Genomic DNA, 21381 nt, shown 5'->3' on the forward strand with positions numbered 1-21381 from the left:
CCATTATCCCCAGAGATGGGGCAAGTTTGACACTACTTTCGTAAAATTTGCTTCGAGTTTCTCTGAAATTTTACAGTGGTTTTGTCGTTTTATCGTTTACATAATAAAGTTCATACAACGTGTATCTCAAACTGTTATTTTTACTGTTTTTGAGTCAATGAGGACATCATTTCGTAAGTTTGAAAAATTAGTGCTCCATTCCATTTCTCACCTTCCCCATAGTGTAGTCGGGATCTTCGACGTGCAGCGGTTCATTATGAGCTCACATCGTCCACCTTCATAATGGTTATTTTTAGCATTCAGAATCATGATTATGATTGGTCGTATGATAACGACCAATATAATCGGCAACATCTACAGTATACGTACATGTTTTTTTTTTTTTTTTATTGTACCAATATCAAATGACGCGGTGTGTCTTGTTTTCGTAAGGTATTTGTTTAATAGCCTTTATTCTTAAGACCACGCGGGTGTGTGTGTGTGTTTGTGTGTGTGTTGTTTTTTTTTTTTTTTTCCTGCTTGAAACATGTTAGAATGGCAGTATATGGTAATCATTTCAAATAATGAATGTATTTTCCTGACAATGATGAAGAAGTGAAGAAGGAGTGGGAGGGGATGAGCTCATATCCTCCGGAGGAGAAAATACCTCTTCTTTCGTCATTATAGTACACATGTAGAAATAAAATAACAAAATTACGACGACATTCTACGTCGCTGATAAAAAGTGTGTATGGAATAGTGTGTGTTTGTGATTGCCTGTTTGTGTGTGTGTGTGTGTGTGTGTGTGTGTGTGTGTGTGTGTGTGTGTGTGCGTGTGCGCGCGTATGTGTTTATGTGTCAAAAGAGAGTTTGAGTATGCTGGCATCCCCTTTTCATAGTGAACATGCCTCTCCTGAATTCTTATGATGATGATGATAAATTTTAGACTACCGATAACGATGGCTATAAGTCGACGATAATGGGAGTGAAAGATAAGATGGGCATTTAAAAACAGTAATTTCAAAGGACCTGGGCCCTGTTTCATAAAGCTGTTCGTAAAGTTACGAACAACTTACGAGCGACTGGTGATCAATTCTGATGTGCTACACTTATCAGAATTTCCATAATTCAGCACAAGAACTGATCACCAGTCTCTCGTAAGTTGTTCGTAACTTTACGAACAGCTTTTTGAAACACCCCCTGGTTCTAGGTACTTGACCTTAATACACACAGTTACACATAATAAGCACAGGTGTCAACGAACACATAAGACAGTATTCTAATTAAAACACAATATTTTGTCACGACAAGAATTTTACTCCTTTGTTCGGAATTTAAGAGCCATATTTTATTTTCGGATCAACGAACCTTCGGAATAACGAGCCTTTTTTCATTTTCGGATTAACGAACCTTCGGAATTACGAACCTTATTTCATTTTTGGATTAACGAACCTTCGGAATTACGAACCCTATTTCGTTTTCGGATTAACTAACCTTCGGAATAACGAACCCTATTACATTTTCGGATTAATGTACCTTATTTCGTTTTCGGATTAACGAACCTTCGGAATAACGAACCTTGTATCATTTTCGGATTAATGAACCTTCGGAATAACGAATCTTATATCATTTTCGGATTAACGAACCTGTCGGAATAACGAATCTTCGGAATAACAAACCTTCGGAATAACGAACCTTCGGACAAAAGAACCTTCGGAATAACGAACCTTCGGACAAAAGAACCTTCGGAATAACGAACCTTCGGAATAACGAGCTGTAACCGATGGGGCTACCCTGGGTAAAGAAAACTGAATAAATAAATGAATACAAACATAGAAACACAGTGCTTAATGTCATCTGGAAGACTATTCCACATCTCTTTCACGCTTCTGAAGATTTAAAATTCTAAAATTCACTGAAATCGCACACCCATATTTTCACAGTTTAAGCCTGTTTTTATGTTTTCGAATTCTAATAATGTTGGTCATTCGCATTCGCCCCAACTTCAATGCCGGAGGCATCGCCTGAAGTACCACCCGGAGAACCAGTTGGTGAACTAACACTGAATGCAGCAGCAGCAGCTGCAGTGTTCGTAGGACCACGATCTCCAGCGGGAGGACATGTCACTGCCGGCGACGCCGTTTGACCTGGTGGATACGGCACGTACAGGAACACACCGTTGCTGCTCGACGCGGACATGACTGCGGCTTAACTGGGTGGCTGTGCCGAGTAGGGAGGTGCGCCTTGCCTTGGGTAGTTTCCAACGCCACCTTGGGCAGCTGCCGTGTCGGTGGCGGCGGCGGGATTCCCGCTGACGGAAAGCACGGTTGGTGACTGACGTCGTCGCTTCTGGCTGGATGCCGAGCACACAGTTCCGATGATAGTTAGGATGATCGTAAAGCCAAATACTGAACACACGACGATAACCCCAATCAGCCATCCAGCCATGCCTTCTGCGTAAGGTGGATCTGAATAATAATGTCATCGTTAAACCCGAAAAGTTAGCGTCACAAAAATAGATCGGAACTGCATGATGAAGTTGAGATCGATGAGATGAATCGATGAGATCTCAAATATCATAACGGATTCAAGAAACAGGAAAAGTACCTGTAACACTTTTAAACATAAAGAGAGCAAGGAAGACGAAGAGATATTATATTTTGTTTGTTTATTCATTCACTTAGTATTCACAAAACAGTTCAGGAACATTGCGTCCGTTCTACCTAAGATTATCTTTTTTTCAAAAATCTTCTTATTGGCTCCAGAAGGTATTACAAACGGTGACAGAGAAGTGTTTGTGAAGGTATCATCGAAAAAGGGGGAAGTCTTTTGGTATATTATAAAAGAAATACCAATGAATGAATGAAAACGGCCAATTCTCTTTACACAAGTACATAAATACACACATATGCACGCATTGACTTTCCATTTATTTTTCTAGTTTGAATGTTTGATGCATGGAGACGGCTGCTCGAAAATCGGCTATTGCTCCAAAAAGGGAAGACGAGAGGAGACTCATGAAAATTTATCACGGAGCCAAAGTACCTTTTCTTTTGAAAGAAGGCCCCTAGGAGAGTTTTGACAAGTCATCTTCTCACCCCTTCTTGCCAAAACAAGTCCTGAGAGCTGGAGCATAGTAGGTCTACTCCTAAGGGCTAAAAAAAATCATATTTTACCAATTCGAATGTGGTTGCAATATATTTGAAAACCCTACCAAGACACTACTTGTCTGTCTGACGCGGTTCGCAGGGATAACGAGTTATTTGTGTATGTGTGAGTGTGTGTGTGTGTGTGTGTGTGTGTGTGTGTGTCTAAAATCTGCATGCAATTCACTCAAGCTCCATGGACATTGCTGTGGTCCGATTTGTCTTTTTTTTTCTGGGGGGGGGGGTATTTAGATTATGACTACTTTTGTCTCTAGTCTTGTTTTGTAGTCGATTCTTCTGTGTATTGTCACTCCTATCTCAGTCCCGTTTCATGTTTACTCGTGTGTATATGTCTGTTTGTTGCTCGCTGTCTTTCTAGTGTGCTTCCAGACCATTTTTTTTTTTTCGTGCTTTCGATTTATGTTTTCCTTCTGAGGGGCCCCACATCCTACATGCCTTTAGCGGGTTCCTCCATTTTTCGAATTTTACGTATTGTTTACTTCCCTCTGATCACTTCAGTTTTATGACAACGATAATCATCGTAAGGTGCTTCAATTATTGTACACTGTTTTCATCTTACATAGATTTATACGCACCTTATTTTTCTGTTTCCCCAAAAAGTGATGTGTACATGATTTTGTAATAGAAGCTGAAAATTGCCGATTATGAAAAATTTCCTAGCAACCGCGATCGAGTAAGCTCCGAGATTGTGGACTTCTGACAAACCCTTTTGCTATTGTTATGCATTTTCGTCGATCGTTACAAAACTGAAATCGTGTTATTGCAGCATTATTTATTTATCATTATTTCACTCTTTACTATGCATACGTGGCATACGAAAACAATGTTTTGGCTATAAGACCTTTTCAAAAGGTCGCTTTCATGCTTCTATATACTCACCATAGGTGTTGCAACGCACACCGACATCCTCAATGTGCCCACAGTTGTTCGAGCCCCAGGGCTCACGGTGGGAACAGTGCGACAGATGAGATTCAGTGGCTACACAGCTGACGTCATCTAAAATGGATGGGGCCTGTTCCGGCCCCGAAAGACTCGCTGTAGTAGATAACATCTCCCAAACCGAGTTGTCTACAAACTACTTCTGCCTCTTCTTGGCCCCATCCGTCGTCGCACACAGTACCCCAGTAGTTGTCGTGGTAGATCTCAACTCGTCTGCTGCCAGGCGAACTGCTGCCAGCAAGACGAATGTCGCCTCCTCCCGCTGTTAAATGTTGGAGAGGAATATGAATTTATGACGCAATGTAATGATTTCAGGAGAAACCTGGAAATTATATGGAACAGAGGACACTTATTTAAATATCCATATTCTCATTTTTGTCCTGCTCTCTACTCCCCCTCCTTCTCTTGCCTCTATCTCTTTCTCTTTCTTGGCTTTTGCTCTTTTGGGACATGCATGCTTCCTCTTATGTGGTCGCATGTGACTCAATTAGTCAAAGTAAGCCAGAGAAAACCTATATCACCATCTATCAACTCACTTTCAATTTCATCTCTGAAAACAAAGTTTGTTACACGTCATTGATCGCTTACGATTGGAGGTGGTCATGGTGGTGGTGGGTGGAAATGTCGTAGACTCGACAACAGTATAGGAGCAAGATATAATGATATAATCATAATACCCGCAGTCGTAGTCACCCCACACTGCGTTGGTGCAGTCCGAAAGCGCATATTCGAACCCGGAGCAGCTTATGTTCGCTAGGTGGGCTGGTGTATGCCTGTGAATGCCGTAGTAGACGTGATTTACGCCCGCCTCTTGAAACCGAAGTTGGCGGCATGCGACCATCGAATTGTTCAAGGTCCAACCAATGTCACAGATGCTACCCCAGGAGTTCCCGTGGTAGATTTCCAGTATTCCTCTAAACGACGTTCCTTGAACAAGTCGGAGCTCCCCTTCTTCGGCTGGATCACGCCATGTGTATGAATAACATATAAGAGAAATGTGGCAATATCATCTATGAGGGGTAAATGCATTATCATTGAGGAAAATAATTATCATTATGTTACTTCATTCCCAAATCCTGGCAACTACTTTTAGGTGATTACTCAAATGTGTAATTCGCCATCGCAGAGACTAACAAAATTAAGGGTCAAGTAAGGGTCAAACATTTTTTTTTTTTAATCAACCTTCGCGAACTTGCCCATTAAGCCTTACTAGTGCATGAGCTTTTGTCATTTTGCTGGCATATTGATTCCTTTTTTTATTTTCGTATCATGTATGATTGATAAAGTTTGATGTACTTGGATTCGTGACAAATTGAACAAATCAGTTACAATTCCTGCATTCAGGGCTTTCCTACCTATCCAGGAATGGCCGATATTATACATAATGTTTATATGACATTATATAGGCCTATAAATATATATATGTATGTTATATATCATATATGATATATGTATATGTATGATATATATATTACATATTATATATGTATATGTATGATATATATATTACATATTATATATGTATATGTAATACATGTATGTATATATATATATATATATATATATATATATATATATATATATTGTTTGATAAGTATTTACAATTTAGCATGGACATTTTCATAACATTCATTTCACAAACTTTATTGAGATTTTTTTGAAATCATGATAAATGTTTATGGTCATGATATAGCGAAAGGACACAAAATCACGAGTTGGACTTAATGAAAATAGATATAATGTACAAATTACCAAATAGCTGAAATAAATTCATTGAAATAGATAACTAATATGAAGAACAAACTACAGAATCAGCACGTCATACCACGTGATGATTTGAATGAAAATCTTGGTTTTGGTTTAACACCTCACACCCTCCATGCCCTCCAAAAGTGCACTCCCATATACGTGTGTATATACCCACCCCCCACCCCCACACCCACACACACACACATGCTCGCACGCACACTCATGCTCGCGCTTCCAGCCCTATTCTTTCAATATCTATTCACACGGTGTCGTCTACATGGTCCAAGTACGGTGTCTACACGGATCGATATCCCCGAAATGTTGACAGATGACTTGTGTTTTTATACTCTCATTTGATAATTAAATCTTCTCGGGCAACAGCATGTCTTCAGAACTAGGTAGGGCCTCTGGCAAGCACACCTGGAAATATATGATACATGCTACAGTTTATCGACACCATATACACGTAGCTTTAAGTGACGAGACAGAATGTGGCGGTAAAGTCATGGCTTCTCAAGCGACCAAATTGCGGACAGTATGAGAATTTGATGGCTGATAAGCTTACGGTCATGCCTGCATACCACCCCTGCATCATTGTGACGGCGACAGCTGTGGTTTCCCCAGCCAAAACTGTTGCACTCACTGAGCTCCTCTTCGTACCCCTTGCAGTTCACACCATCGAGAAAGATCTCCTGGTTGTCTGGGCCTCTGCCAAAGCGTGACCAACCCACTGAGCCGTAGGCACTCTCGTAGCCGAGCTGTCTGCACACGACATTTAGTCGGTGCAAATGGTACCCCACTCCGAATTGTGGAAGATCTCCACACGCCCTTCGTGACTGCCGGATCCATCAACAAGTCGAACTGCTCCATCTTCTGAAATATAACAATAGCAATCATAGCAACAACAACCACACAGAAAACCCCCTAAATAAGATTTGAACAAAGAAAAACAAAGAAAGCAAACCTACAATATTGAATGTTGGTACAATGGACTAAAATCAGCTCTGGTTTGTTTCAGTATGTCGTTGATATGTATGTTTGAATATCTTTATATGCAACTGGACCCCATGGAAGACCAGCTTAGTGTAGCTGAATATGGGCTATCCAGCCATCTTCACAAATGGAAAATGAACAACAACAACAACAACAACAACAACAACAACAACAACAACAGTCAGGAGTTGAGAAAGGGAGAAAGTATAAATTATGTGAACGCTAAATACCTTGGGGACAGGCAACGTAGTTCAAGTCCGTACGCATACCCCCCCCCCCCCCAAAAAAAAAAAAAAAACCAACAACAACAACAACAACAACAACAACAAACAAACAAACAGAAACAAAAACACGAAGCTAATACTTAGATAGTGTCATGATGAGTTCTTGTTGACTAGAATGGGGTAAGAACAGATTTTTTGCATCACAGTAGATATGATCAGTGATGTGACCGCCCGCTTGGAAAGAATCCATACACGCACAATCTTTGCATGTTGCATGCGTTACTTTTGCAAGTCATTTTTTACCGATCCAAAGCACTGGTGCGAATCTTTCGGGGAAAAACTACATTGGTTTTTCAAACGATTGGGGTGCCCATAAAGAAAGTAAAAAAGAGTAAGAAGTAAGCAATGTGTGAGACAGTTACATAACATCTTTAATCACTATACATCCTGGTAAGTGATCTTTTTTTTTAGTTTCAGTTTTAAATCCCTTATGATATAGAGGAAAATTTGTTGCTTTTTACTGCAAGGGTGTGGCATTTTCTTTTCTGCGATAAGGATTTGAAGGAAACTATTTCAGCAATTTGGGGATGATTACAGTAAATATATTGAGGCAGTTATCGTATCACAGATTGCACGTGACCTACGAATCAAGAATGTGAAGTTTATGGTATATTACATTATGCAATTTGTGGAAATACAAGTGTTGTGGAGTCACCGGTATTCCAACCGGTGTCCCATGACAGTCTGTTGAGTGCCCGACGATTAAACAGTAAATCGGACAGGTTAATTAAACTTGAGTCTTGGTTCTATGGCTCTTCTGACATTATCTAAGGGAGCTACTTCAAATCTACACACCAGAGAGGAACCTTTGTTCAAAAAGTAAAGATTTATTTGTTATTCCAAACAGAAGAACCAAATTTTACGGAGAATGAACATTTGCTTTTAATGCCCCTACCATATGGAATAATTTACCTCAGAAATTAAGACAAATCAATGATGTAAATAGATTCAAGTCTGCCTTGAAAACGCATTTGTTTACAGTGTAAGCAAATATGAAGCTCGGTACCATCACAATAATTGAAATTGTATGTTTTGTATAATCTTTTTTTTTTTTTGAGCCCATAGGGACATTATCACTTTGTGTTATGCGCTATATAAGCACTGTCAATTATTATTATTATTGTTATCATTATTATTGGTATCACCTCTGTAAGTCATGATGCGAGTCTATGAAGCTTGTCGGATCTTTTGGCTTGCAGTGCACCACGTAGATTTATTTCTTGGACAAGTGTGGTCCTGAAAAGTACTCACTTGTTCAACTGGTAATACGTAGTCTGGTCATCCCAACAAAGATCAGAAACACAGATACAGAATTATTATAATGGGCAAGGATTTATAATATGTACTATGTTTCCTGAAACATTCATGATATTGTCCATGATGATATGAAGAGTTTTATTGCAAAGTGAGTGAAGCGGACATGTTATTTAAATTTTAGTCTTGGTTCTGGGGGTCTTTTGACATTGGTATCACCTCTGATAGGCGTGATGCGACTCTATGCAGCTTGTCGGATCAGGTTTCATCGGAACTCATCTAAATGCCAAATTTTGGGCATTTTAGGGATCAGATGAGTTTTTGATTGTAAGTGGGATGAGACCTACTATTATAGCTCTGAGCTAGTTCCTTCATCGGACAATCTTGCCTCATCGGATCAAGCCCGACCACGAGAGTCAACCAACACAAGTAGGCATTATGCAAATCATGTCCTACTCCGGAAACCACTGATAGCTCGGTCACAGTAATGGCTCACATTTTAGTATAGCTTTCTTCTTCTTCTTCTTCTTCTTCTTCTTCTTCTTCTTCTTCTTCTTTTATCACATAGGCATACCCCGCTTTTCTTATTTGGCACCATTACATCATCTGGTCTTATCTTCTATCCGTTCTCCGTTTCTTTTACACAAACACTGATTACTCGGGGCTTACAGCCAAACAAGCTAGCTTTCATGTAGGTCCCGTCATACTTCTCTTTGATCAACCCCATTTCGATTTCGATTTTGACCAGTTATCATTGAATGTAATTACTGTGGTATCATCATGTATATTGTTTGTTTTCTGCAAATTGTTTACAAGGTAAAAGAATTTCGGTGGATGACCGGAGGGAAAAGTCTTTACTTCCGACGAGTAACCGATGAGAGAGAGGGAAAAAAAAAACATGTGTGGGACTGTGGTCTTAGTGAACTTTAGATAGTCACAATCCTTTATCACACCTGCCAATTTTCACCTTATTTCATGGCTGTATTTTTCTAATGGTTTATAATCTTTACAATTTTTCGGGCCACCAAAAAAGAAGGGGGTATTGTGGAGCCTTCTGTCTATGTGTCATATTTGTATGTTATAAGTATATATAATAAATAAAGACAGAAAAAACTGACCAGAAAGAATATAAATTATTAGTGGAAAAGTGAGCAAAGAAAATGGGATTCCATCGGGATTCGAACCCGAGACCTCCGGATTGCTAGACCGGTGCTCTACCGACTGAGCTATAGAAAGCCCTAGTGCAGTGTTCGTCCCAGAAACCCTTAATTCTCAATGCTCGGGTGGTCAGAAGCTATAGCAGTGTGTTTGTGTGTGACACACACGCACACACTTGAACCTGGCATAAACCCGAAGGATAATTCAACTTGGGGATAAATGCGAGGGATCACCGAAGTGATGCAGCTTTTTGAGTTTGTAACAAATAAAGACAGAAAAAACTGACCAGAAAGAATATAAATTATTAGTGGAAAAGTGAGCAAAGAAAATGGGATTCCATCGGGATTCGAACCCGAGACCTCCGGATTGCTAGACCGGTGCTCTACCGACTGAGCTATAGAAAGCCCTAGTGCAGTGTTCGTCCCAGAAACCCTTAATTCTCAATGCTCGGGTGGTCAGAAGCTATAGCAGTGTGTTTGTGTGTGACACACACGCACACACTTGAACCTGGCATAAACCCGAAGGATAATTCAACTTGGGGATAAATGCGAGGGATCACCGAAGTGATGCAGCTTTTTGAGTTTGTAACAAATAAAGACAGAAAAAACTGACCAGAAAGAATATAAATTATTAGTGGAAAAGTGAGCAAAGAAAATGGGATTCCATCGGGATTCGAACCCGAGACCTCCGGATTGCTAGACCGGTGCTCTACCGACTGAGCTATAGAAAGCCCTAGTGCAGTGTTCGTCCCAGAAACCCTTAATTCTCAATGCTCGGGTGGTCAGAAGCTATAGCAGTGTGTTTGTGTGTGACACACACGCACACACTTGAACCTGGCATAAACCCGAAGGATAATTCAACTTGGGGATAAATGCGAGGGATCACCGAAGTGATGCAGCTTTTTGAGTTTGTAACAAATAAAGACAGAAAAAACTGACCAGAAAGAATATAAATTATTAGTGGAAAAGTGAGCAAAGAAAATGGGATTCCATCGGGATTCGAACCCGAGACCTCCGGATTGCTAGACCGGTGCTCTACCGACTGAGCTATAGAAAGCCCTAGTGCAGTGTTCGTCCCAGAAACCCTTAATTCTCAATGCTCGGGTGGTCAGAAGCTATAGCAGTGTGTTTGTGTGTGACACACACGCACACACTTGAACCTGGCATAAACCCGAAGGATAATTCAACTTGGGGATAAATGCGAGGGATCACCGAAGTGATGCAGCTTTTTGAGTTTGTAACAAATAAAGACAGAAAAAACTGACCAGAAAGAATATAAATTATTAGTGGAAAAGTGAGCAAAGAAAATGGGATTCCATCGGGATTCGAACCCGAGACCTCCGGATTGCTAGACCGGTGCTCTACCGACTGAGCTATAGAAAGCCCTAGTGCAGTGTTCGTCCCAGAAACCCTTAATTCTCAATGCTCGGGTGGTCAGAAGCTATAGCAGTGTGTTTGTGTGTGACACACACGCACACACTTGAACCTGGCATAAACCCGAAGGATAATTCAACTTGGGGATAAATGCGAGGGATCACCGAAGTGATGCAGCTTTTTGAGTTTGTAACAAATAAAGACAGAAAAAACTGACCAGAAAGAATATAAATTATTAGTGGAAAAGTGAGCAAAGAAAATGGGATTCCATCGGGATTCGAACCCGAGACCTCCGGATTGCTAGACCGGTGCTCTACCGACTGAGCTATAGAAAGCCCTAGTGCAGTGTTCGTCCCAGAAACCCTTAATTCTCAATGCTCGGGTGGTCAGAAGCTATAGCAGTGTGTTTGTGTGTGACACACACGCACACACTTGAACCTGGCATAAACCCGAAGGATAATTCAGCTTGGGGATAAATGCGAGGGATCACCGAAGTGATGCAGCTTTTTGAGTTTGTAACAAATAAAGACAGAAAAAACTGACCAGAAAGAATATAAATTATTAGTGGAAAAGTGAGCAAAGAAAATGGGATTCCATCGGGATTCGAACCCGAGACCTCCGGATTGCTAGACCGGTGCTCTACCGACTGAGCTATAGAAAGCCCTAGTGCAGTGTTCGTCCCAGAAACCCTTAATTCTCAATGCTCGGGTGGTCAGAAGCTATAGCAGTGTGTTTGTGTGTGACACACACGCACACACTTGAACCTGGCATAAACCCGAAGGATAATTCAGCTTGGGGATAAATGCGAGGGATCACCGAAGTGATGCAGCTTTTTGAGTTTGTAACAAATAAAGACAGAAAAAACTGACCAGAAAGAATATAAATTATTAGTGGAAAAGTGAGCAAAGAAAATGGGATTCCATCGGGATTCGAACCCGAGACCTCCGGATTGCTAGACCGGTGCTCTACCGACTGAGCTATAGAAAGCCCTAGTGCAGTGTTCGTCCCAGAAACCCTTAATTCTCAATGCTCGGGTGGTCAGAAGCTATAGCAGTGTGTTTGTGTGTGACACACACGCACACACTTGAACCTGGCATAAACCCGAAGGATAATTCAACTTGGGGATAAATGCGAGGGATCACCGAAGTGATGCAGCTTTTTGAGTTTGTAACAAATAAAGACAGAAAAAACTGACCAGAAAGAATATAAATTATTAGCTTTCTATAGCTCAGTCGGTAGAGCACCGGTCTAGCAATCCGGAGGTCTCGGGTTCGAATCCCGATGGAATCCCATTTTCTTTGCTCACTTTTCCACTAATAATTTATATTCTTTCTGGTCAGTTTTTTCTGTCTTTATTTGTTACAAACTCAAAAAGCTGCATCACTTCGGTGATCCCTCGCATTTATCCCCAAGTTGAATTATCCTTCGGGTTTATGCCAGGTTCAAGTGTGTGCGTGTGTGTCACACACAAACACACTGCTATAGCTTCTGACCACCCGAGCATTGAGAATTAAGGGTTTCTGGGACGAACACTGCACTAGGGCTTTCTATAGCTCAGTCGGTAGAGCACCGGTCTAGCAATCCGGAGGTCTCGGGTTCGAATCCCGATGGAATCCCATTTTCTTTGCTCACTTTTCCACTAATAATTTATATTCTTTCTGGTCAGTTTTTTCTGTCTTTATTTGTTACAAACTCAAAAAGCTGCATCACTTCGGTGATCCCTCGCATTTATCCCCAAGTTGAATTATCCTTCGGGTTTATGCCAGGTTCAAGTGTGTGCGTGTGTGTCACACACAAACACACTGCTATAGCTTCTGACCACCCGAGCATTGAGAATTAAGGGTTTCTGGGACGAACACTGCACTAGGGCTTTCTATAGCTCAGTCGGTAGAGCACCGGTCTAGCAATCCGGAGGTCTCGGGTTCGAATCCCGATGGAATCCCATTTTCTTTGCTCACTTTTCCACTAATAATTTATATTCTTTCTGGTCAGTTTTTTCTGTCTTTATTTGTTACAAACTCAAAAAGCTGCATCACTTCGGTGATCCCTCGCATTTATCCCCAAGTTGAATTATCCTTCGGGTTTATGCCAGGTTCAAGTGTGTGCGTGTGTGTCACACACAAACACACTGCTATAGCTTCTGACCACCCGAGCATTGAGAATTAAGGGTTTCTGGGACGAACACTGCACTAGGGCTTTCTATAGCTCAGTCGGTAGAGCACCGGTCTAGCAATCCGGAGGTCTCGGGTTCGAATCCCGATGGAATCCCATTTTCTTTGCTCACTTTTCCACTAATAAAGTATATATAATCATAAAGAAGGCTCCACACTATACTCTCTTCTTCTCCACACTACCCGATCATATTATTGGCATTATGGGAAATGTTATCAAATACAAATTTTTAATGATAACATTTCTCGTAATGCCATTGATGCCGGTTTGACTTCCACTTGTCCCTTTCTTACTACTCAATAAAAGCAAAAATGCGCTCCCACAACCGAACGCAGTCAATAAGAAATCAAAAATGATATTTCTTGTTGTGAAAAAGGCATTATTGACACTTCTGATATCCTGTTTGTGTAATTTCACTAAGTTTTTTTTAACTTGAATTGAACATTGAATAGAAGTATCACTTTTAAGCCTGTCTTTTCCACCATTTTTTAATGCTCTTATTATTTTTATAAAGAAGCTTACCAGGGTGCGAACACACCAACCCTGCGTCCTCCATATGGCTGCAATCGTGGTTCCCCATCCGAAGAAGTAACAGTCAGCCAACATTCTCTCAGACCCGTTGCACGCCACGTCGTCCATGAGAATGGGTTGGTTATCACTCCCACGGCCGAAGTAGGCATTTATCTTTGCAGCGATGGCGTCCCCGTAGCCGAGCTGTCTGCAAACCACCTGCGCGTCGTAAGAGCTCCAGAGATCATCGCACACAGTACCCCATTACGAGCCGTGAAGGATCTCGACGCGTCCTTCGAACGTGCTGGTTCCACCGACCAGTCGCACTGTATCCTCTGTATACGAACAAAAAATTTCGATGAAGCATGACATGATTATTGTGTCTTATGCTCATCTACCCCTATATTTATAGTCGTTATCTATAGCTATCATATTTAGACAATAAGATACAAGTATTGACAAATAATAAAGATAATTTCCAAACTCGTTTTAGATTTAACAACATATGTTATGAAGAGAGAGTGAAAGATTGTCATAGCTGAAGAAACTGCCATGATGCCCCTTTTTCTATCAAACCAGCCTTACTGTATAGCCTTCACTGATATAACAACAACAGCAAGTCTTAACTTCGAGTCCGAAATTGGGACCATTCAAGGGTGACAATAATTTGAAAGGATGACAATAATTTGAAAGGGTGACAAAAATTTGAAAGGGCAGCAAGTAGGCTACTGTTGCAAGAATAATATGCAATTTGGAGAAAAACCAACAAAATATTTTCTAAATTTGAAAAAACAAAGGATAGTACAAAAAACATTTGTGAAATTGATAATGATACAGTGTTGCAGAATCAAGAAGATATTATGAAAGAAATTGTTTCATATTATGGACATTTGTATAGATTTCATGCAAACTGTGACGCAGAATAACTTTTTTTCTGATGTAAGTGAATATCATTTTCAATATTTCACAGATGAAGAGCGTGAGTCATAAGAGGGAGAAATTTCTTATAGTGAAATTGAGCATGCATTGAAGAATGTGAAAAAATAATAAAGCTCCAGGGCAAGATGCATTTACAGAAGAATTTTTGTTAAAGTATTTTTTTTTTTTTTTGGAACAGTTAGGTATATATATGGTGCGTAGTATGAACTTTGCTTACACTTCAGGAAATTTGTCTCTTTCACAAAAGACTGGCTTGATAACACTACTTCCTAAGGGTGATAAAGTGAGACATTTTATCAGAAATTGGAGACCAATTTCGTTGTTTAATGTTGTTTATAAGATACTCTCAAGTTGTATTGCTAGTAGACTCAAAACTGCATTAGATTGTATTATTCATGCTAACCAAACAGATTTTTTGAAGGGACGATTTATTGATGAAAATATTAGAATTTTATACGACATACCTGCTCATACTGAAAGGGAAAAAGTCCCCGGGATGATTTTATTAATTGATTTCGAAAAGGCTTTCGACAGTGTCTCTCACCACTTTCTGTTGAAAACCCTTTCTTTCTTTAATTTTGGTAATTCTTTCATGGCGGTGGATAAATTTACTGTACAATGATGTTTATTCTAGTGTTCTTGTCAATGGGCAGGTAACACGCAGATTTACCATAGAAAGGGGATGTAGGCAAGGAGATCCACTATCCCCCTACTTGTTTTTGTTATGGGTAGAAATTCTTGGAATTCGGAATTCGCACCTGGTAAAAGGAATCTTCGTGGGCGCGAATATTTAAGATCCTTCAGTATGCAGATGACACAGCACTACATTTAGATGGTACAAAGTTTCCGCAGTGCTCTAGGTATTTTGGACTCATTTGGAAAATGTAGTGGGCTGAAGATCAATATGCAAAAAACAAATGCAGTTATTTTGTGCGGGAAGATTTTTTCCGTTATCTTGGTACAGATTTTCATCGTGTAATTGATAAAATACCGGATTATAATTATGATAGGATTTTTGATAGGATAAAACGTCAGATGATTTCTTGGATTAAATATTACCGTTTTGGGAAGAGTAACCGTTGTTAAATCATTACTGTTGCCACAGTTCAATCATCTTTTTATATCAATTCCAGCTCCCTCAGCTAAGTTAATGAAAATAATAAAAAGTTTTTTTCAGTTTATATGGGAGAATAAGCCAGATAAAATTAGTAGGAAACAAGTGGTTGGTACATGATTATGAAGAGGGGGGTCTTAGAATGCCAGATGTTGAGTAGTTTGATATGTCATTAAAACTGACATGGATTCGAAGAATGGTTTTAGGAACATGTAATAATGTTAGTCATTTAATGCCGTCATTTATAACAAAGCCCTTTCAAGTAGGGTTTGGCGATGAATATTTTTTAACCTTATCCCACGAAGTTGCAAATCCTTTGTGGAAAGATGTATTTTATGCCATGTCACTATGATGTCGTTCAGAGGGATCTAATTTTTTAGCTTATCCATTATGGAGAAGCAGTTCTATTGAAATCGGGCATAAAACTGTATTTTTCAAATCTTGGCATGAAAAAGGTATCAGGTATATCAATGATTTGGTTGATAACAAGGGTAATTTGTTGACCAGTGAAGGTTGTGAACGGAAATTTTGTTTGAAACTTAATTACCAGTCATATTATTCGGTAAGTCAAGTAATTAAGTGTCGGTTTGGTGGTTATTTTCAAAGATGTGAACAAAATAATGAAGGTCCATTCTGTCATTACATATTAAAATACTACTGCAAGAATTAAAAGGATGTAGGTGTATTTATAAAGCTCTTCTTGGAAAAACAAAATGTTTCCCTTTGATATGTTTTAAATGGGAACGACATTTGGATAGTCCCCCAGAAATTGTCACAATGGAAAAGTATCATATTATGTTTCGTTTTACTGTGGACATTGGATTGAGATGTTTTCAGTATAAAATAGTAAATAGGATTTTTTTTTTTAAACAAGCAACTGTATAAGATGAAAAAAAGTTAGTAGTGACAAATGTTCGTTTTGTAAAGAAGAGTTGAAAGATATTGTACATTTCTTTTATGAATGTGAAACTAGTAAGTCAATCTGGAATCAAACTGAAAAATGGATTAATGAAGGTTCTAGAGCACAGGTAAAATTTAGTTTGGAAAATATTATTTTTGGTTTTAAAGAAAAGAGAAATGATGCTCTAAATTGTATTGTGATTTTGATCAAGCAACAACTGTTCATACAAAAGTATAAAAAAACAAAGTCCTTAGGTTTAACTTTATGAAGAAAAAAAATATTGATTATTATGCAGATGAGAGATATATTCATTCTGTATCGGGTACTCTCAACAAGTTCAGTTTAAAGTGGCAGTCACTCCAACATTTGTTTGTATAAATGTTTATGAGAGAAATGTTAAGATAAAAAGGAGATTATGGTTGAATGGTTTGAGTTCTGTATTATGTTGATACGGAGATAGTAAAATAGTTCATGGAGGGCTAAAAAGTTTTGAAAAAAAAGTGATAATAAGTGTCCTGAAACCTTAGATGATTTTTTATAACCATTTTGAAGAAGAATGCAACTGTTCATCGATTCTATTTGTCTATAATTGAACTTCGTGCACAGTGTTTTGTTTTGTGTATGTTAGCATACCTTATCTGCAAGAGGATGCATTCCTAATCAAGAATTCTGGATAGAGAAGTATACAGGTGCTGTAGTTTGAGGAGCTACGATGGTTAAATGAAGAACTGGCTGACAACTGTAAAGTTTATTAGCTTTCATATTTGAAAATGAATCGACCCAGCTTGCTTTAATGTTAATTTTGTTCGTATTTTGTTTAAACGTAAGGAAAAAAAATAATGGCCACACATATTGGCAGTTCATATTCCAGTCATTTGTAAAGTCGTGCGTAACTTTACGAACAGTTTTATGAAACAGGGCCCACGAGTCTTCTATCAAAATATCCTGTATAATCATTTCGCTTCTCAAAGCTATCAGTTAATGAAGCAATTAAGACTTTCCATTGCGGGATTCGGTTTTAATTTACTTTTATAGTCAAAACATTGTAAAAAAAAAAAAAGAGAGAGAAAACATTACAGAATATCACACACAAACGCAGACACCCAAACACACAAAAGATTGTATATAATCATATATATATATATATATATATATATATATATAAGTATATAACACACGAACACAAACAACCACGGTCATCTAATTAATGTGGATCGAATTCTGAAATCACACTGTAAAAAAAAAAAAAGAAAACAGACGGATGTCCTACTTGTGGGGCAATTTTGTTGCAATTGATTGTAAAAAAAAAAAAAAAAAAAGTTGAAGATCATACTGTGCCATACTTGGAGGACATGAAGGAAGTATTCGAAGAAAACATTTACCGGCGAAAAGCTACTAGATTCTCAAATTGATTTTCTTTTTTCATAAACCAATTAGTTGTATGGTAAACTATATCAGTCAGTTCTCTTCTCTTCTTTTCTTTGTTTGGTTTGTTGTTGTTTGTTTGAGATTGAATTGATAATAGAAAGCAAATCAATGAATGAATGAAGGAAGGAAGGAATTATGAAGGAATGAAGGAGCAACTTTGATACTGTTAGATTGACTGTTGAACAAAACAAAAGACGAGAGGATACATGTACAAGGGTGTCTAATCCTTGCTAATAAGGAAGCAGACTAACTCATATTTCGGGACGGTGTAAAACATGCCAAATATGTTAGCCCCCTGATTTCTCAGTATTGTGTTATTTAAAAGAGACCTCATCATGACAAGAATCCATGATATTCATAATTAAGTTCATTTATTGCACTAAAATGCTGTGTATCGTAATGCTATTTTTCCTCAAATGTTATGTCACACGACAAAGGATGGTACGAATTCAGCAATCGTTCCCACTGCACTCACCTAACTGAGCCGCTGCGTGTCCTAAGACCATGAAAATGCGAAAACTGTCACGGCGTGTCCTGTATCAGTTGCCCAATGCGCCATATGGCAGCACGCGGTAATCATCGGGGTAGAAACCGCTCACAAACTCATGTAGAATTGGCCTGAAGAACGAATATTAAGTGTTGCCCTATGTGTTGTCACTGTCCCCGAGGAAAAAAAACAAAAAACAAAAAACAAAAAACGATTATGGTCGCAGCCTCACTTGTCATTGAAATGATCGACCGAAGGCAAGTACTGTCGCTATGATCGCCCTTGGGTGACTGGCGTTCAGCAAGCAAAAGATGCAAGCAAAGGTGGTAACAAACTTTGTGCTCCAATAAAGTGACATCATAATTATATCATAGCACTGGGCCGTTTCCCTCCGTGCCAATATTCATAAAACCTATTACTGTTAACTTGCTTAAATTTAATTGCAATGTCTCTCTTGAATCAATACATAATTATTTACTTGTGTGTATATTATGTATATGCATACAGTTAAACTTTTATATATATATATATATATATATATATATATACACACTGTTTGGTGTCTTGTTTCTAAAACATGCGCTTTCCTCGTCAGGATAAAGCGTTTTAATGCCATTTTAGGTTTTAATCTCATATATATATGTGTGTGTGTAGATGTATTGTGTGTGTGTGTGAGAGAGAGAGAGTACGTGTGTGTGTTTTACATATGACGAACAATGTATCTTTGCCGTTGCTTGCATATAAGTGTCCTTCAAACTTTCTGGTTTCTTAACGTCTGAAGAGCAAACGTCTATGATGGATGCTGTGCTTCCATTGCTATGATGACAGCAGATATGTTCACACCACAGTCGTGCAAGGTAAGACTATTAAAATAGAAAGCTCAGGCCAAGACCATCACAGTATAGCCTATGTCATTGGTAATAAGATCGCCATTTAGAAAAAACAATAAAGAAAAGCAATTCAGCTCAGTTTATTTCAGATTAGATTACATCACAGACAAACAAACTTTATATCAAACTTTATAGCAGACGTTTCTTTTTTCAAGTACATTTAAAATATATCAATGCAACACGAAATGAATGAAATCGGAGAATGGGTGTTAAATCTTACACCGATCAAGTGTCAATAGAGTACACTCGACAAAAAAAAAAAAAGTACACACTTTTTCGATTTCATATTTTTCATAGAAGATTTTGTTGAAAATCAATGTATTATGTATAGAATATTAACGGTAATTTAATTGGCTATCAACCTATCGTTGGTCAATATAAGGAAGAATTTTAGGCATAAGTGAACACATTAGTTTTGTCTATATACCAAAGCACAAATGTATAAATAGCAAAAATTGACATTGTTGTCTTTCATTTACAAATTCCCTTCAACAGCATAAAGATGATCCAACGAGCGGAATATGTTTATTTCATTCTTTTAATATATATTAGTTTAAGAATGCATTAGATGAATTGAAGGACCAAACATTATTTACATTTTTTCTAATTCGAGAAAAATATTCAAATTCCTACCATTTTTGTTGATATTGCTTCTTCTCTCATTTCTTTTGAATTTGGATTTGACGGAAGATTCTTTATTTTCCTCCATTGTTTTAGCTTTTACTGGTCTTTTTGGGCTTCAAAGATAATATAAAGATCATAGATTTATTTTTGAATCTTAATTTATGTTTTTTATTGTGTCATTTTTTTCCTTTGTTCTTTTCGTTATATGAAAGAGCACTTACGCATGAGTAACAAGTTCATTTTTGATTTTTTATTTTATTTTATGCCTTGGAAGAGAAAAACGAAGGTGTTCACTCATGCGTAAAGTATCCCTTTTTATTGACCTACTATGTTGATGAAATTACTTTTCTTATGGTATACAATACATCAACTTTTAGCCAAAGATTCTATGAGAAATATGAACTTGAAAACGAGTTTACTTTCTTTTTTGCCGAGTGTATGTTGAATTCCACAAAAATTTATCTTTCATGGACATTACACATTCCTTAAACTCGATACTGACATATGTTAAGTGAAGCAATTATTTCCCCTGCTTTTTGAAAGCGGTATACAAGTCTTGTGCTCTTTCTAGAAAAGTGAATCTTTGTGGAATTTTCTTTATATTTTCTTTATATTGCTGTCCACACATACGTCATAACCTCTTGTAGACTCCTCATCCAGCGGTTCTGACACGAAAATTGTCATAACTTTCAAAATTCATAACCTTTGCATCGATTCTGTCCGATTTTCCTCAAACTTTCACTGGTGTGTGTTACTAATGTTGCTGTTTTCACTCAATCCACATTGCTCTTTGGGTTTGGGGTCCCTTTAAATTACAGACAAACAGCGTAGGAGGAATTTTGGATGTTAGCACGGTTCTCCTCGGGGGAAAATATGTCTTTGTTTACGCTACAGATCCATTTTTAAATATATTTCTTGTTTTAACGAGAGTTATTCTCATCAGTTTAACGAGCCCATTTTTTATAGATAGAGAAACTACTCGCAGATAACAGATAAGCCCAATATCTGTTCCTCCTTTAAGTTGTTATAACTTTTACTAGCCTTCGAGTACATAATCCCTGCCAGGCATTTCCATTCTTTTCTTTCTCTCCAGATATCTGTCCGGTTCTTTGTTCTCTCTTTCCTCCATATGTTTGTTTTGCAAAGTTTAGTTTACTTTTAATCATCTTGAACTTACTAAAGATGATCATTTTCATGATCATCTTGTGTAATCAATAACTATTCCTACGGAACAATAATTACATCCAATATTATCAGTCGTTTTTAGTAAATGAGAACGTCATAAACACAAGTTTCTATTTCGTTCATTTATTTTCTGTTCCAATTCTGCTGAGTGCTTTTAATCAATATTTTCGGGATCTCTCTCATTCATATTTCATGAACAAATCAAAGCAGTTTCTATACTGGTAAGATATGTCGC

The 21381-nt window shown here is 38.2% G+C and overlaps 1 pseudogene; it reads right to left on the minus strand.

Annotated features, from left to right (window-relative positions):
* Positions 1–13950, minus strand: part of LOC140231143 (scavenger receptor cysteine-rich domain-containing protein DMBT1-like) — a 31997-nt pseudogene extending 18047 nt beyond the window's left edge.
* Positions 13951–21381: the final 7431 nt, after the last annotated feature.

This window comes from Diadema setosum, chromosome 7 (assembly GCF_964275005.1).
Source record: "Diadema setosum chromosome 7, eeDiaSeto1, whole genome shotgun sequence".
NCBI classification, from domain to species: Eukaryota; Metazoa; Echinodermata; class Echinoidea; order Diadematoida; family Diadematidae; genus Diadema; species Diadema setosum.